We start from the raw sequence: 27,251 nt of genomic DNA on the forward strand, positions 1-27,251 counted from the left end.
ATAGCTCTATTTGCTGAAAAGCAAAGTGCCCAGACAATTTTCCTATGGAAATTAGAATTGCGCAACGAGGGTTGTAACTCCACTTAGTCTTCAGAGACTTTTGAACAGTATAGAGTCTATTATAAAAACACACATGTGTAGGAAGCCAAATTTATCACAGAATTTGTCTTGAGACAGAGATACATGTAAGTGTATGTATTGGAGGGCAAAAAGAAAGAGAAGTCCTGATGATACCACTTTTGTGTCTCTCCTAACACAAGACAACATGAGGACATCACCAATTTCCATGTTGCTTCTTAAGCGCTTAGAGATCAATCTCAGAAAGTCCAAAGAACCAAAGCATCTCACCCACATTCACAAATGGACCTGCAGAAGGGAGCAGTCCATCTAAGGATGTAGCTGAATTCTTGCATATGAGTTCCTGCTTTAAATATGGAGAATTCATGTGACTGTTGGAGAACAATGACACAGATATGGTCTTATGGAAGACTCTATCTTCCTCATATGGAAATGGAACATGTTTCTGGCAGAATATGAGCAGCAGGTCTGTATTTCAAGGATGCAATTCTGAAGATTACTGAACAATCGTGGTCTTTGAAACACCACTTTCCCCTCAAGAAAGCGGTCAGCAGCTCTCTCATCAACCATCTATTGCAGCTATTCACCTTTTCTTCTTTTCAAGGGTCATACATACCCTCTCTCTATCACAGCATAAAGAATGAAAAAGCAAGCCCAGTGCATTTTACTGCCTTCTTTCATACAGTCTGTCTAGATCCTTATGGCCCCAGCTTCTGCCGATCTCAGGCTCAGAGTTCTGCAGCCATCAAAGAACTGTACAGAAGGCATATGGCTGTATACACATAGTGGTTGGTACTACCATGCAGTAGCTAGCAGGGAAAGTGTTATGTCATTTTATGCTCTTGAGAGTAAAAGAAAATGTTGGATAATGTTCTTGTAATTTTCCAAAAGGAAACTGATCCAAAAATACTTTACTTTTCACTTCCCAAAATTTTCCCCCCACAAAAAATGTCTTTCCTGTAATTAGACAACTAATTTAGAGTTAACTATAAAAGCAAAAATCAAGTCTCATCTCAATGAGAAAAAATCATGGACTCAATCCTGCAAGTACAGACTATATAATAAATTATATATTAATTCAATAAAGAGTTGTATGTAGACACACAGAAACACAGCACAAAAAAATACAGAATCTCACCCTTGAGAAAGCAATCAATTGTATGCAATATGTATTACATGAGGAGAATAATGCTTGAGATTAACCTTGAGATTTTCATTTCAGAAAGAAGTATTGTAACATCATGAAGAGGCAAAAAAAGGCAGTAAGTGGTACATGTGCAGGAGCATAGTGACAAATGGCAATATCAAATCACTGTTAACAACAGGATTTCTCCAGTAATCAAAGCAAGCAATGAGTACTTTTTAGGCCATCTACCAAAAACCAGAAGGTTGAGGGTTTTTCCAAACTTCACAAAGAACTTCAAAAAACTTCAAGTTCACAAACTTCAAGAAAACTTCACAAAGATATACAGCATTGAGAACATGGAGAAAACAACGAATAGAATATAATGCCTGATCAGTAAGATCAGCTCTCTCTTTGGAGGTTAAATAGGTTATTTAATGTAGTGAAAAGGAAAGATGATGCATAAAGCAGATTAATAAATTGAAACTTAAGCAATTTTAATTAAGACATCCCAAGAAAACAGCCCAGGCAACCTCACAACTACATAAGACAAGTGGTGAAAAGAAGCATATGATGAACTATTACTACAGTTGCTTAAGAATTAACTAGCTGAAAGACTAATGACATGGTGTAGAAAGAAATTATCTACTTGTGCATTCAATTATATAGGAAGGTCCTTCCTTATCTAACTGAGCTAAAATAAGGCAAGAGGTGATCATCATCAGATGCTGTCATGATTTCTATACACTTTGCCTGGAAATGTCTCTAGCACAGTTACAGTATGCTTTCCCCAATAAAATTCCTTCACAAATGTCACTGTATTTGACAGAGAAGTTGCTTCAGCTGAAAAAGCAACAGAGTAGCTATTTTCACACATTAATAGAGTTGCTTAGTTTGCAGACAGGGGGCCCTGCCACTAACTTCACCCCTGGCAAGGCCCAATCATGCCCCATTCATAACATGTTAACCTCTCTGGCTCTTGTAACCCCAGTTTACTTTTACATCCGTTCCTCTGGCTGATTTTCAAAAGACCGCTTTTGCATTTTACCACTTATACCCTTTACATTTTACACTTTACCTCTGCATTCCATATTCATGCAGTTGTTTCCTAAAAAAAAGTAAAACACGTAACTCACAGAATGAGAGTGAAAGAACTCCAAATGTTAAAACCTATAGAGACACAGGTCTGATGCTGATTTTTACTTGAGATCTATCTTCAATTAGGAACTCTACCCATGCATCAGTGTGTGTTTTGTTATACGACAACAACCCCTCTGCGTGGACCAAACCCTTATACTGCCATGTAAATGTTTGCCATTTAATAACCAATTAAAACAGTTGTGAGAAGAGCTGTTTGTGAATTCTGCTGCATTCAGCAACATACAGCTGCGATATCAAGTGGTAATGGATACAGGCAGACAGCTGTGTGTGATGAAACCTAGAACTGCAACACAACTCTAGAGCTGATGATTTTCTTCTCCTTTTTCACTTGAAAAAAATCTGATTAGCATAGATTAGTTCTCAAAGGCTGTTTATAATATATATAAAATGAAGGAGAGAGAGCAAAGAGTTCCCTCACAAGCAAAATTCTAATGGTTTTACTTCTTCAGGGGTCAAAAGCAAGCCAAAGAAAATCAATGTCCATTTGTGTTGCTGAAGCTGAAACATACAGTTCATTATTCATAACTGTTAAGAGAGTCAGTCAAAACATCTTGCCATACAGAGAAACTAGAAAAAGCTAGCTTACATAATTTTGAATGAAGATATATTTAGAAACAGCAAAGCATCTCAGAAACAAATCTGTAATTAGGAATCAGTGCTTTATAGTAAAGCAAATATTAACACTTATATTATGTATTTGAAAAGATTTTAAAAGACTTCCCAGGTCTTAGTATTATACCTGTTGAATTCAGAGCCATTTTTACACTAAATTCAATAAAAACAGCCAGAAAGAACACCTAGAAAGAATCAGAGGGTATGATTACTATCACTCATGAGATGAAATTCCCTTTAATATTTGACAGAAAGGGAAAGAAAAATGAATGTCAGAAACAGCACTCCTATTCTTACTTCTTTATGGTTAGCTGTATGTTTTAAAATAAATTTAATACAAGTGGAGGGGGAAAAGGCATGTATTTTGCTTTATTCAAACAGCATTTGCTCACACTTAAATCTAATTCTATTTGAATAATTTGATCAAAAGCAATATAAAATTTACTTAGAGTCATTTCTAACATCTTCAACACAAAACCCAATTCACAGTTTACTAGTTGAAAAAACCACATTGAAAATGAAAAAAATAAAATAAAGCCAAACTTAAGAAGAATATGATGAATAAACTGCTCCTCCTCTGATAATGTTATCTCAGAAGCTCCAAGCAATGAACATTTCAGAAGTGCTTGATGTCATTAGCCTTAAAAGAACACCTTTGAATCAAAATCTCACCTGACCAAGGAAGGAACACTGAAATCTAACAAGTAGCAGATACTTCATAGGCAAAAGCAGAGAATTCAACACTCTTGAGATGAGCTCCAGATGAAAACGATCAGCAGAATAATCAACTGAGCCAACAATCAGCTGCACTCATGGCATCTCTGAAGCCATGAGTTTTTTCACATGCCAGTACTAAAGCAGTAAAACAACAGTGCCTTCACCTCAACCACATCTCACACATCACCTCAACCACATCTCACACAGGAGTTTCAGTGGCTGTTGAAAAGCACCCATGTGAGCACCAGTGTGGGACTTTTGGTCTGCTCCAGGTGTTACTACACATCGGGAACATCCACTTCCACCCTCAGGGTAAGACTCTGTTCATCTGCTCCTGGCATGGGGGACCTCCTGCATTTCACAGAGGAATGTACAGCAGAGACTTCCATTAAACATCCATGCCTTATCTCTGAAGTACCTGAGTGGCACAGCACACTGTGTCCAGCAGTATCATTCATCCATGTTTTGGCCTCATGCAAAACCCCAATCCCATCTTTTAGAACATTTATACATATATAAGTCAAAAATACTGCCACATTCTCATACATACACAATGAAGAACTTTTATGGTTTTGTCCAACATTACCCAAAGTAAACTGGAGAATTAATAAAATTAATCTTATCCCAAACACTCTTCTTGATTAGTTTCCCTCTACTCATTACTTCAATAAATTGAAGAGAGCAAGTCCCCAAGAAACAACCCAGCCCTTGGCTACTGCGAAACTAGCCTCATCACACAACATAGCGTTTCACCTCTTTCGGCCAATTCAAGATTATTATTGAAGATAAGGCTCATAATTTCAAACGGCAGTGACAGCCACATCTTAAGTGTGCAGTGGAAAAAAGCCTTGTTTGCATATCACGTAGCTCCTCTTCTTCATAAGGAGTAGACACATCACCTACTTAATCAATCTCTCAAGATGGATAATAATTTCTCCCTTGGATAATTAAATATATGTGTGAATTTCACTGTCTGTGTCTCCACTGCATTCCTTGATGTCGATTATAGCTGTATCTTGAGGCATGATCTGTTTTGGTTTGGTTTTTTAATGCATGCTTTCTTGGGAAATCTGCAACAGGAATGCAGAAAATATAGGTAGGCCACAACGACAGTAAGGGTTTCTGACTCTTCCAGTGATGGTAAGCAAACTCAGGGAAAATACAGGAGTTTGTCTGTGTAATTATGCTGAGCCAGTGTCACAACGTACTGCCAACGGTACAGGTTGATGTAGCAGGCTCACATTGGGATTTAGCCCAACCACATTCAATCCTATCCCCGGGAAACCTCAACTGAAAGCACAGCCATGAGAAGGGCCAAGAAACATGACACATTAAATCCATTTGATGTTTCCTGTCATTCACTACAACTCCTTACCTTTTTAACAATGCATGCAAGCAGACCTGGCAATGACTACTGGTAAGAGCTCAGACACAAGGACCAGTGCTAAAATACAAGCATTATCTGAGCACTTCAAAGGGAAGAACTGAGAGCAGACTACAGCTCTTGTTTGTTTGTCTTAATATTCAATCTAAGACGAATAAATAGAAATGACACACTCAACTGGGTTGGGCTGACTAGAAAAATCCTGCTTAACCGTTGGTGTGTTTAATTTTGCTTACAAGTCTTTCAGTCAGTTCATGAAAGCTATGCCCAAAAAGCCAAAAAGCATGTCTGAGTAAATACAGAAAAAAATTAGGAATTAAACATAATTTCTGAGCTTGCCCTGATATTTCTGAATCAAGTCAACATCTTCTCTAATTATAGATATATTTTCATAGTATTAAACCAAAAATTCATACTATAAAGTTGAATATACTGTACTTTGGAAATCTCAGATTCAAAAGATACAAGCCAAGCAGGATACAGAACATTAAAGATGATACTAAAATAGCCTTACAGTGAACTCTATGACAGCCTCTCCTCTAAATTTTTTTAATTAAGAACTATACACATTGTAAAATAAAGTATAACTATTTTAGGAAGGCTTTCTGGCAAGTATCAAGTAAAAGATAAAGAAAACATGTGAAGATAAAGGGTTTTGATTAATAATCTAGAAGGGGATGTTCTAAATTACATCTTTACCTCAAGTCTCACTTTCCTCTTTCTTTACAAGTTCCTAACAGGAAAAGAAGCATTTCTTTTTTTTCCTATCAGACCTTGCTAAAACTCAGTTCTTAAGCCATGTAAGAGTGAAAACCTGATTGTAAGTGAAAGTCTAGAGCACCATGTTCTTTAATTCAGTGATGGGGACCTTCATTAGATTATCTCATAGCTATTGGACAAGACACTGAAAAAGCCAAATGATAGATCATTAAATTATGTTTTCTTCCTCTCCAGGCAAAGAGTGAGAATAGCATTAGATTAGTTTGAAGGACTAAAAAAAAAAACGAAGAAAAGGGGCTCTGCAACATGAACCAAAAGTGACAAAGCTAATACCATTTTTAACCTCTTTTTATTTATATAATCAGGCATAAGCACTTACTTATATTAACTGTGGAAACCTCAAATGTAATACATAGCCCAAATAAATTCCACATCAGTGCATACTTCACTGTTTCATGATCTCCCTTGCACATGCCTAGTGAAAGCCTGCCACTCTGCAACAGACGAAGGAATTACTACAATAAAGCCATAGGCAGACTTTGCTATGAACTTACTTTTTTTGATACGAGACAGAATAAGCTGAGTGTTTTAAGTAACAGATAGGTTTGCATCCCACTGTCTAGCAACAGTTATTCTGTTTGTGTTTCACAGCATCTTTAGAGAGTCAGAAATATGAACCAGAGAACACTATCTGTAAACTGAAACAAATGACATCCCCCTCAGCCAACTTACACTCAATAATCTCCATCCACCATTACAGGAAATGCTTACTTTATCTTTCAGTTATAAACTCGAGTTAGTTACGTGTTCACCATATGGACATCACAACATTTTTTAATCATATCATGTCAACATTGTATCTATGAAAAAAAGTGTATTTCAGTGCACAAAAAGATCTCTTGCTGCTGACAAATCAAAGTGTATTAACCTGGGAAGCCTTAAGATTGCCACACACACCCACACACTCCTTTTGCTTGAAATCTGATTGATTAGAAAACGAAAAATCCAAAACTCGACAGCTATTTCATGCACACTGGCATTTCTGCAGGACATGTTTCCAACACGGCAACTTATAGTTTCATCACCATTAGCAAGTCATTTCCTACACACATACTATGCCCTGCTGAAACTACCACAGTCAGTGGAACTGAGCTCCTAGTGAAACATCAGAGCTTAGCTATAAATCTGTGTAAATGCTTTTATTCTGTGCTGCTTTCACGTTAGAACGCAACATGCATCAAGGTCACTGTAATAGATTGCAGTTTTCAGGCTCACAGAGATGACACGGAGGAAATCAATATGAGCAAACTTAATTAAACACTGTCTAAAGTTTTGCCTTCTCCCAAACCTGCCCAGAATTCACATCTCTATTCCCTGCGTTTCAGAGACAGGTGTTTCATAGATATGGGAAGGCAGGCAGCTTAGCTTATACGTTATCACTGCTGAAAGGTGAACAGAATTCATTCTTTACAGTGTGACAGGTCTGCTCTGAGCTCTCTGAGTTTTTAGCTGGAGATTACAGCCCCATGGGCCTCCTCCTTTGAAGTGGAGTTCCTCTGAGAGCAGAATTAGTCCCCTGCCTGCAACCTGTCCTCCATACATTGAAATGAATTACAGTCAACTTTTTTTCATGGCTATGTCAAGTATAGCAATAAATATCCACAGGCTAAAAGTAAGCAAACAAACACGGCTGGACAAACCATAACCTCACAGCAAGAGCATCTCAAAGAAGATCATTAGGCAGGGCACAAAAAAGTTAAAGGCAAAAAAATCAAAACTCTGGGTTCACTGAAATCATAAGTGAATATGAAAGGTTGACATGCATCCTGCTTCTTTCCCACGAGAAGCACTGATAGAAAGCAATTAAAGGTCTCCTACAATTTAGTTACAGCTCAGCACAAAGGAGAAGGCATTTTATATTTACGCCTGTAAGAAGCCATCACCTCTTAGAGTTGCAGAAGTGGGAAGCGCTGGGACACGGAGCTTCCTGCCCGGCTGTGCGCCGGAGCACCGCATCAGCGGGATGCCCGCGGCGGACTCCGGCGGAGTTGGAGCGGAGCTCCCCCGCAATCCTGGCCACCAACCTCCCGCACCTCAGCCCCTGAGAACTGCCGCTGGCGCCGCCGACCATCCTGTCTCCAAACCAGGAGCGTGCGACCAGCGGCTGCAGAACAAAAAGTCGCTCGAGACGAAGAGAAGGCAGAGAAAAGGCAACAGAAAAGGAGCGCTTACTTGCCTATACAGCACCGCCGGACGATCTCCTCGCAGCTGGTGAAACGCTGTGCCGCTCGCCCTCCTCCCACTGCTCCGCGCTAGTTCCAAAATAATTCCACCGGGCGCCGGCACATCCCCGGGCTTAACCGAGGAGCGCAGGGAGCCCGGCCGCCTCGCCCCCCCGCCCGGTGCCCATGGTGCCAGCCACAGCCCCGGCAACTCGCGATCCTTCCCGCCGGCGCTACCTCGGGGCGGGCCGCCGGCTAACACGGCATCGCACCCCAGCCCCAGCCGCCGCCGCGGGCTCGAACTCCGCCGCCGCGCCGAGGGGGGGAGCGTGGGGGTCCCCGCGTCCTTCCCGGAGACGAAGCGGGGGCGCCGGGCGGGGGAGTGCGGGGAGGCAGCGCCGCCCCTCCGCGGCGGCGAGCGGCCAGGCGAGGCGCGGCGAGGCGAGGGGAGGCGAGGCGGCGCCGCCGCCAGCGCGGCCGCAGCCAGGCGCGGCGATGCGGCCCCGCCCGGGACCCCCGGCCGCCCCCCCAGCTCCCGGGGCGCTCCGTAACGCCGCCCCGCTGCCGGCGCCACCAGATCCGGTGACGCGCAGCCCTCCCCCGGGCGGGCCCCCGCGCCGGAGAGGGGCGAGCGGGCGGCGAGGCGGGCGCCGCTTCCGACCGGCCCCGGGAGGGTGAGCTGAAAGCACCGGTGAAAGACGCAGCCCGTCCCGCCGCGGCGGCCGGCGACCCCCGGCGGGCAGTGGCAGCGAGCTCCCGGGCTCGGCGCTGGAGCTGCCGGCCCGCCGGGGGGCGGCGGTGTTCCCCTTGATCGCGGGAGTGCGCGGAGCCCGCGGAGCTCTCCCCGGTCCTGCGGGGCTGAGGCTGCCCGCTCGCCCCATTGCCCCGGCGGGAAAGTTATCCGCCACCCTCCCTCCTCAGTGAGCCTACGCTTTTGCTCGGCTGCCCCGGCTGCCTTTTCTCCCGGCCGTGTGACTGGGTATAGGCTGGCCGCTCGCCAGAGGGAACGTACATCGACCCCCACGTTGGGAAGAAATTTGGTGCCGGTTCTACCACTTTGCCAAGCTGGCTTGGCGCGGCAGCGGCGCTGCCTTCTCCCCGCCTCGTCTCCCAGCCACTAACTGGGGGCACGGCTCTGCGGCCCCCACCCCGCACCGGCAAACATCCAGCCCCGCTCTGCCGGGCTGTCTCGGACAAGGAGGGGGTCCAAGGGGAGCAAAGGGGTGAGGGACAAGCTCCCCTCTGCCTCCCTAAAGCACTGCGTGGTCTTCGCCCTCCTGCTCCAACACGTCCATGCTTCCAACGGGGCACACGGCGCCTCGCTGGAGATCCCCTGCAGGCATCGCCCTCCCCGTCGGACAGCGCTGCGATGACACAGAATAACGCAGCTATGAGTCACTCACGCACACACCCATATATATAATACATATATATGCATGTATATGTATGAACACACCTCCCGCGGCTGCCGCGGGGGAGCCGCGTGTCGCCGCGGGACGGGGCCGCCAGGCATGGACCTGCCCCCGCGAAGGCAGAATTAACGCAGGAGGAAAAAGAAGCAAGAAGGAGCGCAGGGGAAGCCGTCACCGGAGCCGTCTCTCAGCAGCCCGCTCCCCCGGAGGGTGCCGGCAGCTGGGCTCGCCGCAGCGAGCGCTGAGGGATGCTGCGGGCAGGGAATCCCGTAGGTTTGCGGCCGCTCAGCGGAGCGTCAGCGCCTGCTTGTTGGGCGGGAGAGCCAGCCCGTCGGGAGGCTTTTGCTGAACTGGGAGTGGGGGGAGCAGCCGTGGTCTCATCCGTATTCTCTGGGCCCCCTTCCAGCTCTTGGAAATGTTTTTCGTATATTAAGCTAGGAGTGTCAAGGGTGGGTGGTCACAAAGTCCGGTAAAAGGCGTTTGAGCTTTCCTTTTCTGCAGATCTTCTCATAGTCCTTTTCTTGTTAACTGGTTTAAGCTTCTTGTAATGAAAAGTGATTTTCACAGGCATCTTACAATTAAGTGCTCTTCTACAACCAAGCTGGTGCAAACAAAAATATTTCTGTTCCTTATGAGTTCCTTTTATAAATATTACCTTCAATAATCTGAAGTGAGCCATTTGAGGGGGGAAAAGATTTAAAAAGATGGCTTCATACAGGTTAAATGCAAAGATAATAAAGTTGCTCTGAAGAATAAACTCAACTGTTGAGTTGATAAATGCATGAGAATATGCAGTGATAGGTTTCATGCCTAATTAAACAGATTTGTACTACAGTTCTCATCTCAAGATACAGATATTTAATTTTTCCCTGTTTCTTGATACTGTATTGATGCTAACAGAGTTCTTTATAGCTACAAGCTAGCCAAGATACCCACCCTATTGTGGTTCTACTGAAAGACTATATGGTTTGAACTGACAGTTCTCCTGACAAGACTGAAAAAATAAATGATCACAACTATACATATGTTAGGACTCGGATGATTGAAATATATGTCTGAAAATTGAAAAAAAAAAAAAAGTGAAATGTAATGAACCAAAAACTAATCAAAGACAGAAGTGGAACTGTAACCCTCTTCGCTCGTGCTTTGCTGAGAAAGTCACGACTCGAGCAGTTCTAAAACAAGTGGAAACAATATTTTATGATCTTTTAACTACTCTGTCTATAACCAGTCCCGCACTCAAATTCCAACAGGGACAACCTCCTCTGTTTTCAGTATTCAAACTACCTTCACGTACCTCAAACCAGGGGTATAGATTAATTGGTACATATGTTCTCCTGCTTGTAGGAAGATCTGACATCTTTCGTGGAGACCTCTTGCTTCTTTCTTTGTGTGATGATGAAGAGTAGGATAGCTTAAGCATGAAAGGAAGTTTCATTTCAAAAGAGGAAGCTATTATATTTTTAATTCAGGAACTTTCAGACTATTCCTACATTTCTTAGAATATGTAAATGTTAGAAGTTTCATTGTCAGTAAGAATATGCTGGAGATGAACTCTACTAAACCAGGTGAAAAAAGTGCGCAATGCTTTTAATAATTATCAGACACATGACTGTATGAAATAAAGTGTGACAGTTTTACACATAATTAGAAGATGACATTCCTGTTGCATTTTTGCTTCAGGCAGCACAAATACAGCATAAGATTCTTACATACACTGAAACCAGATAAACTTACAATGTAGTCAAGAACACGAAGCAACCTTTAAAGTCAGAGTAGGGAAACCACAATTTTTTTTGTGTAGTTTGGGGAATGTTAATTAAGAAATTTCACATAACAAGCTGACAGTAGATTGGCTCCTGCTTTAGATTCTGCAACTTCAGCAGCCTGGCACCACTCAAGTCACCAACAAGGATGGAGTGACAAAGGAGGAACAGCGTTAAAAATGGAAGAAATAGAGGCTAAAAAAAAAATTAAAATTGCATTGTTTAGGAAATATGAGAATGAAAAGAAGAATGTCACCCAACAAGCAAGAAAGTGACATCCTTTGTAAAATTTTATTGACTATCTATCAGAAATAGGTCATTTGTCTTCTTTTCCCTTAGCAAAATTACTGTAGCACCCAATCTCTTTTTTTTTTCTACTGAAGGTATAGCTCACTTTGATTGTGGGCAGGGATTCTGACATTTGGAAGCCAAACACTGTTGTGCATGTCTGTCACACGTAAACCTATCGGTGAAAGTGCTAGGAAAAAAAGAGCAGAGAACTAAGTCTTTGAAAAACTACATGGGAAAAGAAACTATCAGTACTAGGGGAAAAATAAGATGAATGTATAAGAAAGATGCTACGATGCTGTGGGAGATAGAGCGGAGAGTGTTTTTATCCATCACTGTAACATTGGATTTTCTGTTGAAGTAGCGGGTCCTATCACCTCTGGGAACACATCGTGGCTGATGGATTATTAATTGACTCTGTGAGAACAGAATTAATCTATTTTCAATATCCACTTTTTGAAAAGATAGCTGTCAGAGTAGCAAATGGAACACCCTCTAGGACAGGTGTCACACACTTTATAGTAAGTAGGTCACAAGGTCATCTATAAGCTGTCATCATTGATACCTCCTATACTGAGGTACAAATGAGGAGCACATTCCCAATTTCTGCGGACATTGTTTAGTTTTTAATTTCCATTCCCAGACTGATAATAATCCACACAACCATGTCCAGAAAAATCTATTAATATATTCCCTCATTTCCCCACAATTAGTCTAAACCAAGCTTCACAAAAATACTCCATTTACCAGTATCTGGCATCCTTATGTAAAATAATGTGTCGTTTGTCGCCATGGCTTGTAATCTGAAAATCTGACTGGGGAAATGATGGAGACCAAAATAGCCTCTTACAGTCTGTAGGTGGCCAAAAAATCTGCAGCTATATTCCATAATATTCCTTGCTGCTGTGATTTGTTTCTCAAGAGCTCTTGTCAATCTGTTTAAAATTCTCACTCACATAGGCCCAAAGAGAGACATGGGGGTTTGTTCAGACTGGAACTAAATATGCTTATATATTAAAATCTCTCTTTTCACATGTAAACAGGATATTAGCAAGTCCATAAATTCTACATGAACTTTTACTTTGAAATTCAGGGGTTTCAAATCATCTCAAAGCCTGGATAATTTAAAACCATATATATTGAAACCAAACAGTAGAGAATCTCAAAGTGAAACTGTGAAATTCATAATTTTAATTTTGCTCCTTAATCCCAAATTTTACACGCAGCCTGTGCATCATATTTAGTACTGTTATTATTTATGCTAGCCTATAATTGGTTTGCATCTCATTAATGAGTATTTTCAACTTAGAAGAGAATGTGGATAAAACTGTAACAAAGGATTTTAACTACTTTCAAGGAAATTATCTGCAGAGTTATCTGCCTTAGTAATTACTTTATTAAAATCAATTATCACAAATTAAAAGGGACATGTAGCAAACCATAGGCTGTAAATAGTAGAATCTAAGAAAATTATCAATTATCTTTTTCTGTATTATTCTCAGAAAAAAAAATCTTTGCATTATCACAATTACCCTATTTCATCACCAAAAGAAGATAAAATTCTCCTATATGCATCTAAAAATCAATTTTACACATTACAAAGTTTGAAAGTAGGGTTGTTTTTTTCCATTTAGAAGAAAAATAACTGATAAAAGTCTCTTTTGAAAATAAACTAATTCTGTAGGACTTAAAAGTCTCCATAAGAAAACTAAAATATAAAAGTTACTAAGGATGGGAAAGAATTTATTTGTTACCTTCACAATTTTTGAAATGGTAGCTAAAAGACGAGACATTGTAATTCAAATGTGGGATGTAATCTTTGGATAATTTAATTGTTTAAAGCATTTTGGAATATATGTGGGTACAGCTGTAGTTTAATGATTACTATGTTCCTGGCATTAAAGATCATTTACATATACTTGAGGCAATTTTTGTGGATGGAATGAAAGTCACAGTTTTGCCCCAGAGTTGAAGCTCCTCTGCAAAATGTGGCTTAGGTACACAGCTATACCCATTACAGATAATCCCTTGCAGATGGGTATAAGGACATAGTCTGCCCAGCATCTTCGAACTGGCCCCAGGGTGTGCCTGTGGGAGGATGAAGACAGCAAGGACTATTTCATAAGTAAATACTTTCAGATGGCTCAGTATTTTTTTTAACACTTGTAGCTCCCAGGGAAGAAAGGATAAAAAGGACCTGCTTCATGGCTGCCAAAGTGAAGAGGTGGTTCTGCCACTGGATGAATGAGGCAAGCCTTCCCGCCTGGAGCCACCACAGCATCGCTCCAAACCTTCAATAGAAAGGACATCTGCTTTAGCTCAGATTTTCCTCCTCAGTTCCAGGGCAGCAATGTGGTGCTCTATGAATGAATTCAGTGCTGGCTGTAAATGCAAAGAATGGCAGCTGTACTGCAGAGAAGGGGATGCAGTTGTCTCTTGTTGTGAGGAACATACTAGGTGTGCTGGCCTACTTTGACTATGCTGTAAAAACTACATAGTTTTCTGTCACAATGCATGAGGTTGCATGCATGACCTACACCTAACCCTTGAGAAAAACATCTGGGCTGTAGTAGCTGTACCACCGGCTGATGTTTCTTGAAGAAGCTAACTCCAGCTCAGAACTGTGTGACTCACTCCATAAATGAGTCAAATACTCCAGATCCTTAGCTGCTGAATAATCAACATTGCTTTTTAATCAGTCTTGAAGTTTTGGGGGTTTCCCCACGCCTCCTAGCCATGGAGTAGCAGCTCAACAGCTGTAAAATAGTTCCCAACATCACTGCATGCTTCTTGCACCGCACTTTGATGCCATCTGCTGAACATGAACATGGTTCCTATACAGTTTGCAATAGTCCAATTTTCTAGAGCTCTCTGACTCTGGTCTTTGCTCAACCGCCCTCTCTAGTTGCACAACCCTTTCCTCTCAACACAGCCTGTCTCTGCCTTTAGGCTGTCTTGGTTAGCTGTCAGTCAGAGAAGACATTGTTTCCCACCTGGGCATTTTTCCATGGTTACAGCGACCAAAAGGGAGATGAAGGACAATAGCAGATGTGACTAAAAGCACACTTTTTATTTGGTTGTTGTTTTTTTATTTAGCAGACTACTTTTAGTCATAATAAACGTGGTGTTATCTACTAGGCTGGCCTTCTGATGATGTCCAACAAAACCTATTGTTGTCTGCAAATTCTCTGCTTCAGTCTGATACCAATGACATAACTAGCAGAAATTTATATGGTTCCCTTACACATTCCTTGGAAGGAGCACACCTGGGGACTTCTCTACCTTGATGTGCTGCTCCAGAACAGTTCTTCTGAGCAGGTTTCAGCTGAGGCTTTGTCGGATGTACACTATTCTGCAGAGTGTCAGGGTGCTGCGAGGCTCAATGGCTCCCTGGGGACCACGCTGGTATAGTGACAAAGTCAGTGACACAATCAGGTCCAAAGTCAAGCTGGAGAAACAACCCACAGATCAGAGTCCAATTCTGCAAGATCTGTGGCCAGGCATGGTCATGGTTATGAAATAACTGCCAACAGGCACACCTATCACATATGGCTGTGTCCTAAACCAGAGACTGATGGCCCTGAGTGGATCTGAAATGAGGTCCTGGTCCCACAGGCAGGGGTCAAGAGAGTAAGGACTGGAAGTGTCCACAGGACCCTTGTGGTTGATTCAAATAAAAAATATTTATCTATTTCAACTCTTTACTTATGAAGTAAACCTACTCCTGGACATTCCTATCACAAAGGTTTACTGCTTTGTGTATGCATGTGCCAGATTATCACTCATTACAAAAACATGAAGGTACCAAGCTGAAGCTTCATCCCTGATACAGCAGTTCCCAAGAGCTGTTGATTCCAGGGCAAAGCAAGCCCTCATGCAATTCCAGGACTATTTTGCTCACAGATATAAAAAGCCACCCACAGCATCTCATTCAGAAGTCATGAACAGGGGTTTCTTTTAATTAGTATAAGAAACACACAAAATGTTTCTCATTTTTACATGAGGAAAAACATTTTTACATGATACCTTTGAAGTGTTCCTTCTGAGAGGCAATCAGCAGCAATGAAAGCTAAGAATGAATTTGGTTTATCCACCTCTACTTGTCTTTCACAGTAACAATCTGTCTTCCAAGTATTGCACCTCTATATATATTACATATTCTTAATGTTATTTTTTTCACAGAAGTAAAATGAGGGATGGAATAAACATGGTGGGTTTTTTCAAGTTATAGGTGAGATCTGCTAAAACTAAGAATAACATCTGCATGCTCTTAGTGGCATATCCATGCTCTAGTCTTGCTGCCTGCATTATCCTCCCCTTTCCTGGAGGAAACTCCCCTGACCCAGCTGTCTGTGGAAAAGCTTCAGTCAGGCTTATAGACAGGAAAGAAACAAAATTAATGCATTATATATAATTTTAACAAAATATTTTAGCAATTTTGTAATAAAAGGAGGAAATATAACATTGAGAAAAGTGTTGCAGAATTAAAGCCTTAAAAACTTGATTCTGCATTAAATATCCAATTTTCTCTATAAACAATATATATATCCTAATTTCTGCCATTGGTGACATGAAAGTTGACTTCAGATGATCAACTTCTCTCTCAATTTCAATTGCTGACTTTTGTAAATTTCTCTGGTTTGTGCCCACTAGTTATTCATTAGTTCATGAAGGCATTTTTCTTTCTTTTGCTACAAACATTTGTGTAAAAATAATAATTTATTCTCTCCTATACATATTTATTTTTTTTAGTAGACTGTGTTATCATTATGAAAGATTGATTGAAATAAAAACCTAAGTACTATTTAAATAAACCAAATTAAATTATTTGTATCTTTCAGAAGAGTAAATTGACTCTTAAGTATGTTCTAAATCTGTTTTTCCCTTAGTGATACCTCTCAAAAACAATCTGTTATTATCTGCAGATGTGATGAAAATAGCCATAATTTAATATGTACTCAAACATTAATTGCAGCTTGTTCATGATGAAAACAAACCACTTGTCCATATGTAATGGTTGAACACCATAGTTTTTATAGGTTAATTAGCCTTCAACATGGGTCTCATCTTAAAAAAAAAAAAAAAAAAGAGGTATAGTAGATATGCATCTCAAAGCAAATATTACTTTTCACTACAGATTTTGCTTGAAGACTAAGTATAAATGGGTCACAGATCTATCACAAAGTTATTAAATCCTTAGCAAACTCATCATGAGTAGGGTTGCTTGGCTATGAAATAAATGTGAATTCCTGGCTTTTTTTTTTTGAAGTGGCACTAATCAGTCAGTGCCACTGACTAAGCTAAGTGCCACTTAGCTTTTATGACAACACTTAACTCTGTCTTTCACTTAATTTTAAAAGAAAATACTGAGTTAACATTTCCAGTTGAGTTAGCATTTGTTTTCCATTGATGATAATGGCTTTCAAAAGACACAAACAAAAGGTCTTACATAAAACCTGATAAAAAGGTAGCAGAGTTTTTTATATAAGCAATACATTTATTTTACAAATTACTGTGAAATCTATCATTTACATTGGACATGAAATAGAAAGAAAGTTCATTTTTATTTGGTAGGAAATGCTATGTTGTTATTAACATATCTCAAAATTTTCCAGAGAAATAAAAAATTCAGAAAAGCTCCCTTAACATCAGTAAAAACTTTATAATGTTTTCTTTTTTAATTCAGGATAGTGAAATTAGAAGTAATTTCTAACCAGAGAAAAAATATATATTTTCCCTTCTGATAAAATCCCTTTGTTTTGTTGTTTACATCAAAACATAGTTTTTTTTCAATCTGACTTGGTGCCACTATGGCTCAACACCAAAATGGTAAATGATAAATTTGATAAATTGGCTTCTCTGCAACAAAAGCATTTGGTCACAAAACAAACAAACAAACAAACAACAACAACAACAAAAACCAAACCAACCCAAAAAAACCCACCCAGACTAATTCTGTTTATAAAGTCTATGTACTACTGCTCATGCAAGGTGTTGTGACTGATTGACATCTGATTCCAAGATAGTATTGATCGGTTTTGATCTATATCGAAGCTTCTTTGTGCTGTTGTATAAAACTGAAGTCTGAACATCGTGCAGCAGCTCCTGTACAGAAGTTGATGTACACTTGCCAATAGCCAAGTCATTTACTTTCAACACCTGTGCTGACTACTTCCTACAGGTTTTACATTAGCATGCTGGCTCCCTCTCTGCTGACAGAAAAGTCTGTTAACCTGAAGCCATTTCATGGACAGAGACACATTCTGACAAACTGAAATACTGAGAAAATACCCACAGAAAACCAGTCAAAGCTGAAATATGGTAATTCTCATTATAAAGCTTACTTCTGATAAAAAGTGAGCGGTTCAAGGAACTGACACATATGTGACATATTCTTTGTGTTCTTCCTGGTACATCAGGCGAAAGACTCTGTCTGGCTTTTATGGTTCTCTTGTCTAAATTACAGTTTTTGCTTTTGGCTTCCTCTGGTCACGAAACGGTTTAAAGTTCCCAAATCACAGAGGAGGATCACCTAGGAGATACTCCATAGTCTCTTGTGATTAAGTACTCTATTAAATCTACAACCCAGATATTAAAATTCTGTGAAAAGGCTCCAAAGACTGATATTTGAAGTTTAAAAGGATCTCAGGAAACCTCTTACATCTGTCTGGAAAACTCAGGTTTATTCCCGTTGACCCTCCTGTACTTGATATTCTAGTCTGGGCAATAATCCAAGATCTTTCATGAAACTGCTTTCCCCCAAGCCTCCTTAATATCACTAGCTCTTAGATAGCAGGGCTTAAAGTTTTAAGACTCCCTGAGATCTTTTAACCCTGAGCTATTCCTGCATTACGGGATTCACTAAACTGCATGCTGCTCAAATAGTAACAGCTCAGATGGTGTCTTCAGTCTGATTTTTTTTGATATCATAGTCAGTGAATCTCTCCTGTCCACTGTTACTCATTCAGTGCATGAAAACATGAACATTTATTTGCACATTCTACCCACCTATACCTAAGACTCCAAGAAGGAAAGAGAGAACTCTTCACAAAACTGGAAATAATGATGATAATTTTTTTTAATGGCAGGTGGTGAGGATCATGGGGAGCTGTGAGCATGTATGCACATACAAAGTAAGAGTCCCTGAAAATCGGCAATCAGAGCCCTACTATTCTAAATATAGCATAAAAACTTTGAAGTACTGATTGTTAAATTGTTATTATTGTTCTCACTAAGTGTCTTTAATTCACATGTAAATAATACATAAAAACATTACTTAAAAGAATTTACACAATATGAAGAGTTAATATCCAATGATGTCTGAAGAAAACATTTTGTGTCTCAATGATCACAACACCGCCAGCAATTTATGCCATCTACATATTGTAATCTAAGCACAGGTATCTTCCAAAATATAAAAATGTCAGGTAGAACAAATGAGGTTGGAAATGTTGAGAATATATGGAGTTGTGATAAAAAATTGCCTAAAAAAAAGGAAAAAAGAAAATATATTAGCCTGATGTCTCTTATGGGAACATTTTTTACCAACAATGGCAACCATGCTTGCAGGCTCTGGTGGGCAGCCCCCAGCAACTCTGATGAATAACTTTATTGCATATTCTCAGGATTGAGAATTCTCTAAGTATTAGCACAATCTAAAAAAAAAAGAAACAAAACTACTTATTCCTTTAAAACTTCAATTATAGCTTTCTTAAGTGTTTATAACAGCTTATTTATATTTATAAAGTGGCTTTTAAAAGCTATATCTGCTCATCATGTGCGACACAGATGTAGTTCTGTATAGGAGCATCTTAGATGAGAATTAATTATTTCAGGTTACAAACTGGACATTCATTTGGTATTATCACTCAACATTATTACTGTGACTTCATACATTATTTCCATCAAGTCCATTAAAAAAAAAAACCTCTGAAAAATTAAAATTTATACTGTTTCTCTAAATCAGTGATGTGAAAGACTTTTTATCAATTAGAAATTTTACAGAAAAGTCAGGGAGTTTCCTATAGTAGAATCAGTACTAAAAGAAATAATACATAGTGTGGGTTTACTGCAAAAGCACTTAAGACTAAGTAAAGAAATTCTACTTCATGACTATTGAGAAATTGCTGCATCGGTAATTTTTTAACATGATAAAAATTAAAAGGAAAGCTCATATTTTCTTTATGATTTTGTCAAAGACTACAAGGGCCTCCACTTATACATAGTTGCCTGATGGTCTGGATGAAGGAATTATTAGTTTACTGATCTATTTAGTTTTGGGGATGAAAAACCTGGTCCCCTCTTATCAGGAAGAGGGGCTTAACATGAAATCCTCACTTCTCATACCATTTCTCTGATTACCAAGCAACAGGCTTCCTCCTGTTTCAAGATCACATTTTATAGTCAAAATGAGCATTTCAAAAGAATTTCAATTAGCAGAAATATCCACTTGTTCCAAAGTGGATGAAAACAAATCCCCAAACCTCAGAAGTTGCTATGTGATAGAATTGTTGTCGGCTCTGCTATTACCCACAGAGGGCTTTGGATCAGACCCATTATCCCTTTAATCTCTTTATGTGTGTCCCATGAGCAGAGGACAAAAATGAAAATGGAAAGCCCTGTGCATCAGTGACCTAGATGAGACTACTGACTTAGTAGCTAAACAGTAAATTATCACTGCCCAAATTCCCCTTCTACCAACAAGTGCTGAGATAACAGGAAAAGAGAATAAAAAAAGGAAAATAAGTGTGGGGCAGGAAGTGAATATCTATTTTTTGATAGAAAAATGTAGTAAAAATGTATATAACATTTTATCTCTATTTAGTGGCAAACCAGGAGGAGCTGGAAGCACCACTGCTACCTCCTTGTCTGAAATATTATTTCCTAAAAATCTGCTGAAAACGATGTAAAGCAAAATATTATCCAACTGTGCTTTGGAACTGCTTGTTAAAGGATTAAATCCCTTCTTCTTTTGCAATGGGATAACACTGGTTATCTTCCAGCCATGTTAATAGCCATTGTAACCATTCCTGTAATTTAAAGCCCTAGCTCATTGACTTCTGTGTGGGGAACACTGATAAAGATCTGTGGGGTGCAATGGACAGATGTCCAGCAATCCGTAACATTTTTCATTCTTAAGAATCTGAAAACCATTTGAATGTCTCAGTTATAGACAGATACGTTAACTAAATCACCCGGGATGGTGAATGTAACTGTTGGACTGTCTGTTACTTTTTGGCACATAATGTAATCACTGCAGCGATTCCTTATACTTAAAAGATGTGGTACTCACCTCATGAGCACTGGAAAGTGCATCAAGTACTGGTTTCTTGTTAATGATGATCATTGTGCATTTATTAATTTGGTAATTTTGGCACAGAGGAAGGAATGCAAATGGCTATAGTAGGAAATGGAAAAATGGCTACTACTATTGTGATAATAACAGTCACAGCTGCCTTGTTCTTCTATCTCAAAACCTTTAAGATAATAATAGTGTCAGTGTTTATCCCTTAGATAAAGGAACTGGATGCACAGAATACTCTATAGAGTTATATTTTCATGTTCTGTTTAATACGCACTGTAAATGTTCTTACCTTTTTATCCATTTGCTTCAAAATATTAACAAAATTAAAGTTGTCCTGCTGTTTTGCCTAAAAGAGTAATTTTAATTCAGATGTCAGCAGTGATATCTGTTGTCCAACAAATGAGAAAAAAGCCAGTATGTTCCAAGTCTTTTTGGGAAGAATTTGAATACGATTGAAGCCTCTCTGTAGATAAGGATTCTGTGTTTTGGAAAGAACAAAGAGATAATGAAACAAATGATTCAGTATCTGTAGAAGACGCAATAGGAGCAATAAATAAATAATATCACCAGGAGAAAGATGTGCTTTTTTGATTATGCATTTTGCCCACAGCTTTAAGCAATATGTGTGCTATCAGAACACGTTCTTTTTCTAATGAGTAATATTGATCTCTATCATTATAGAAGCCAGTCAAGTCTCACACACAGACATACAAATAGCCATACACAAGTGCAGCTCTGTGGATAGTGTTCATGCATATACACACACACACACACACAAAAAAAAATCTATTAATTACATAATAACCCTACACACCTATAAAACCTTTTTGGTATTTGAAAAAAAAATTTCAATGTACCATAATTCTTAGAAGATGTCTGAATTATCCTAAAGTTACACTGAGAGAAAATTAGATGAACCAAACCCCTAGACTCTTGCTTTTACTGCCTTTTGTTTTAACCTTGTAAAATCCAAAGCAAAGTCCCAGTCCTCTGTCACCCTGTGCAGAGATGGATGATGCTGCTCCCCCTGGCCTGATCACCCATCCACTTTTTCTTACCCTTGGAGATGAGGAGGAAGGGGAGTGAGAGAAGAGGAATAAGGTGATGGTGCACTTCTGGGTCTGGCTCTGATATTATCTGGAGTCCTGCAGTGCAAATCAGTCTTGGAGACTCTCCTAATGCCCACTGGAGTTGGTGGGAGTTTTTCCATTAAATACCTGATTTGAATTCTCCATATGAAAGAAAATTTTTAACCAAGAAAAAGTATATTTATGCTAAACCACAAGTACTCAGATTGCCTGAGGCTCTGAGAATCTTCAGGCTAGTTTAAGACCAAGAGCTCTATTTGTTACATCATATATATTCAATTTTATAATATTTCAGTAGGTCTTTTGATTTTGAGCATTTACAACAAGCTAAAGCTTGGGCTTGGAAAAAAAGCCAGACAGAAACTTGAAATATATGTCATAATAACACAATATATTTCAGTTTCATCAGATTACAAACTTCAAAAACTTTAAAATGTTTTTCTTAATAATGGTTTGTTAATTTTTGTACGGCAAACAGAGTGGGTGATAGACTCACTGGTGAATGACAATTAGTAATTGATCTACTTTCAAATTCTGGTGGTGTTCAGAATAGTCTGTAGTGTTAGTTAATGTATTAAAAATTGCTAAAAATAGTTTCTTCTCATGGTTTCCAGATCCCAGTAACATATATGTTATTTTGGTCAGAATTTATACAGTTTTTTCTGTATAGATAGATAATTAAAACTTGAAAGTCAACATAACTCCCAACTGATGCAATATTTTTTCTAGATTTAGGCCACATCATTATAAACAGTATTTGCTGTATTTAATGTCTTTTTTGACCTGATTTTATAACTGGCGTACTGGTCTCTCAGGCTATCTACCTCATTCTATCTTTGTTAAGGAATCAAATAATCAAATAGAAATAAACATTAAAGCCAGATGAGATCTTTTTATTACTTTATTAGTTATGCAAAATCTGCAACTGCTGTGATCATTCATGTTCAATAATTTAAAAAAATAAGTTATGGTCTTCTGTTTCCGGCCAGGTCTCTAAACAAATTCAAATGGAACACTGTTAAAAAGAGAACACAATCTGATTGATTAAAACTTTTCCAGTGACAGAGCAGCTTGGCTGAGCATGGCTTATGACTTTATTAATGCAACATATGCACTATTTTAATTTCAAGTGCACTATTTTAATTTCAGGGAAGCCTACTGTAGTAAGTAGCAGTCCCCAAATACTTACCCATAAGGCTGTTAATGGCAGGCTGCCTAAATTACATGAGGATAGTCTACATCTCAGTGCACAGAAATACTCCTTTTATTAGCACAACCAATTAAAACTGAGAAACTGTATGACAGCTATGAAAATTACTAATAATTAGAATCCAGCAAATGACTACTTTATCTTGATTCTGATCCCTGTACAGTCATACTCAGCTTGAGTATATTTCAGATTAAAGGCAAAGGAAGAAGCAGGAAGATTTGATTTGAACCCATTGCCTCCAGGAAAATGGTGGTGGAAGTAAAAACACAAATAGTACATTTTTTTCCCTGGAGACTTGTCAATAGTTGCATTACAGCCAAAGCTAGAACTGTCAGGTAAATTAATCATTAAAAATTCAACTTCAAGACAGGAAATTGAGTTTTTCTGCAGATGCTGAATAGCCAACACAAAGAGAAGTAGGTGGCATTATTAATAAATGTCTATGAGCTTCTTTGCAACAAGGATGGAAGAAATAATATAATACCAGCTGCCAAGTGGAGCAAAGTAGATTGAAAAGTATAATTGTCTTTGGTATGAAAAGATATGCTTTCCTATAGCTTTTTCCTCTTTTAGATTTTTATTTAAGATCTATCAAAAGCTTAAAGAAAGTCCTTTAAATCCTACAAATTTATGTCAACAAAAAATTTTAAATACATGTGACACTATTTCTGAACCATGTTTGTTTACATCATTAAAGTAATAACAAAAATAAAATTTCTAGGGTTTGGAATGACAATGTCTGCTTTGCTTCTAGTAAAAAAGGCAAACTGCCATCAGATTGAGTCTCATTTAAGGTACCAAATGGTTCACTTTCAAAGCAGAATATAATTATCTCAGTTACTCACTGGAATTTCTGGCATGAATTAAACCCAAAAATACATATACAAAGTTAGATTAAATACACGTAAGTGCCTACAATGTGAAAAACCATTCCTTGCAGCAATCCATCTTGCCAAACCCCTTTTTAACGTTTTACACAATATATAGCAGAACATACCAGCAGATCATATCATATCATAACTAGCGGATCATATCAGAGCTTGATAGCAAGACCAGTAAGAACTTTAATATCTAGGGAAAAAAGAAAAAAAAAAAAAAAGGAAAACAAAACAAAAGAATCCCATTAAAATCATGGCAGATAATATTATTTCTCAAAAATGGTGACGAGGTTAGGTGAGCAATAATTACTTGACAGTAAAACCCAGATTAGCCTCAACTAGAGTTGCATTTCATGTATCTAACTTTGAAAACAAAACAGACTCTGTTAACAATGTAATTAACTATTTATCTATGCAAGATCTGTTTTCACAACTAGAAATGGCATCACTATTCCCTAGAACATAAAAGTCAAACTCCCAGTTCTTTGCTCTCAGCTCATATTAAGGAAGAAACAAAAATAAACATACTATTATACCATTAAACATAACCATTAATTTTATGGTGATTTTTAAACAAAGTACTTGAACATTCCTCTTTGGAAGGACAGGCAAATATCATTCAAGCGTACCAGAGAAGACTTTTTCAGTGTTTCCAAAATGAAAAGCATGAGGAAAAAACTATTTTTCAAATTGTGTTAAGATGTGAAAAACCTTGGTACAAGACAAAGTATTTGATGTCCCACATTGTAGAGAGTAATCCTCACTGACTAGTGGCTGATTATACTAAAGGACATTCTCAGAAGTGAAGTACCAACTCAAATCTGGAAAACTTTGGACTATAATGGAAATGTGATATGAGGTGATCTGATAAACTGGCACTTTGTAAAAATAAAGCATTTTGTGAATTCAAAACCAGGTCTTCTTCATTTTTCCCTTGACAGCTATGAAAATAGAGGGTTGTGTATGCACAGTTAGTTTCATTCAGGTATAAGAAAAGAGTTCATTGAGATATTAGAAAGAACAGACTCAGTCCCATGACAGTTATGCTGAAAAATAAACGTCTATAAACATATCAATGGATATGACTTATCTGTGGAAAAGAATTTAACTCAGTTTCTCATCCAAAGCTGTAAAGGGATTTCCATACACATTTATTTAACTGTAAGAATCTTGTTTGTTCTTTCCAGAAACCAGCAATTAGGACTACAAAAGACATAACAGAGTGTCGGGCTACACCTGTCTGACTCCAGCAAACCAGTTTACTCTGGTGATAATGGGTACTCAGTGTGGAGTGTGTGCCTGCCAGGTTGGAAGGCAGTCTGCAGGATGCAGGTGCTCTCATCTCGCTCCTGCCCACAATCCCCTCTGTACCCAGGAGTCCACACAGTCACCAAGGAGGTTAGAATGAATATATCTCAAGCTAGTGTTGGCTTTCACAAAGACAGACAAAAGGATCCTGACAACAGTGAGGTGTAGAAGGCAGCATCTGAACATAGTGTAGGTTGTGGCTCATTCTTTGCATCACTCAGTAATTTTACTAGCAGTTTTATACTGTCAAGGTAATGAGTCCCTGTGCAAGATATGCTATCCTGCTGTGGGATATTGTATTTAGCTAAAGCACCTGTGTTGCATGTGAAACGTCAAGTGTTTTCCAGAATGAAGGCATTGTATGAAATGGTGTGAAATACAACATGGTGTTTCTGTAACCTAAAGAGATCATGGAGAAAAAACACTCCAGGCCAATTTAGTGTATAAGACAAAAAGAGTGGTTTTTTTAATCAGGCCCACAGGCCCGGGGGAAAACACACAATGTGAGAGCTCTTAGGCAATGGTTCTACAATTTTATAATAAAGTCTGTCCAGTCCCAGATTTATCCACCCCCTGGTTCTGCTCAGTTCTGACCCCCGACATGCCCCTTCAGGAATTGGGTCTGGGGTCTTTTGGGATCCTTTCTTCCTGATCTTCATCTTCTTCACAGCACGTACAGTCCTTGGAGCTCCTCCAAAGTTCTGGGCTTGAAGGTTGCTTTGTCTGTGTGGTGTCTTCTTGTCCAGGTCTAGGATGTGATGTTGTTAAACAGAGGTGTTTTTCTACAATTCTACCTTGAAAAGAAGTCTAAACACACTGAAGGAATTTAGAAAGTTTGATATAAAATTGGGTAATAGGGTTAGGTACTTGTAAACTGTTATGCTAAAGGGTAAGGGATTATATAGTTACATTAAAATCTACATATACTATATAAATGGTATGAAATACCACATGGTCTTTCACAGGCAACCTCTATATGTGCAAAAGAAAATAACTGTGGTAACTTATATATCTCTTTCTGGTAACATTATGGTAACTGTCCTTGTACCAAAGGCATTAGAACATTAGCTTGCCAGCTACTGTAATAGGGATACCATAAAAGTATCTCTTCAATAGATTTTTTCTTCCTTTTTTTGTAGCATTCTTAGTTACATTTTATGTCCTAACTGTTGCAAAATTCAATTTCATTGTGATCATCTGTGTAATATTCTGTGTTACTGTCTGCTAACGATGCAAGTAGCTCACATTTTCTGTGGCCTTCCACTCAAATTAACAAAAATGATCAAATTGTGGAAATCAATGTTTTTTTCCAGAAACATTTACAAATGCTTGTCGCATATCTATTTTGCATTTCTCTCATATGAAGATTTTGAAATTCTTTTGATAAGAATGGATCTGTTCTGTCGCTGTGTATAGATGCCTAGATAAACGAGTTCTGATATGAAGATAATAGGTGTCCTGAAAATAGTCCTAATCAAACAGATTGATTAGAAAATCTGACTTCTTTAAGCAAGCAACAGGAAAGAGTTTGACCCATTGGTCTTGATTTTAGCACCAAGTCATGTCACCCAGGAGAGACAAGGAGAAAGGGTGTTTGTAGAAAGGATGGGAGATATAGTAGAAATAAGGCACTCTCTGAAGAACTGAAATATGAATATGGTGGTGTACGTAACATGAATATCAAGAATGAGAGCCAATCTAGATGAGAAGATGAAGGTAATGTGCAGTTGAAAATACTATAGAATGAATATCACAAATAATGATCAGTCAGTATTTAGCATTAGTCCAGACAAGCAAAAAGCAACCATGAGCACTGAGAAGATGACCCATACTTCATTTTATACCTATGTTTCTCATCTTATTTATTTACATATTTATATGTTTCTGTTTATTTTTCTCCTTGGAGAAAAGAATAACACTAATAATTGTAATAACAATAATAATTATAATGAAAAGGAGATAGAGAAGTCAGAATAAAAC

The 27,251-nt window shown here is 38.8% G+C and overlaps 1 protein-coding gene across 7 annotated transcripts in view; it reads right to left on the reverse strand.

Moving 5' to 3' along the window:
* Positions 1 to 8,379, reverse strand: part of SNTG1 (syntrophin gamma 1) — a 340,195-nt gene extending 331,816 nt beyond the window's left edge. For 2 of the 7 annotated variants that reach the window (XR_007630406.1, XR_007630405.1), the window contains exon 1: positions 8,028 to 8,379. The gene's annotated coding sequence lies outside the window, so the exon portion shown is untranslated. The remainder of the gene's footprint in view (positions 1 to 8,027) is intronic. The other 5 variants (XM_050328333.1, XM_050328327.1, XM_050328363.1 and 2 more) reach the window with 3 other exon arrangements.
* Positions 8,380 to 27,251: the final 18,872 nt, after the last annotated feature.

The sequence above is a fragment of the Myiozetetes cayanensis genome, unplaced genomic scaffold, assembly GCF_022539395.1.
Source record: "Myiozetetes cayanensis isolate MyiCay16 unplaced genomic scaffold, myiCay2020 scf1, whole genome shotgun sequence".
Classification (NCBI taxonomy): domain Eukaryota; kingdom Metazoa; phylum Chordata; class Aves; order Passeriformes; family Tyrannidae; genus Myiozetetes; species Myiozetetes cayanensis.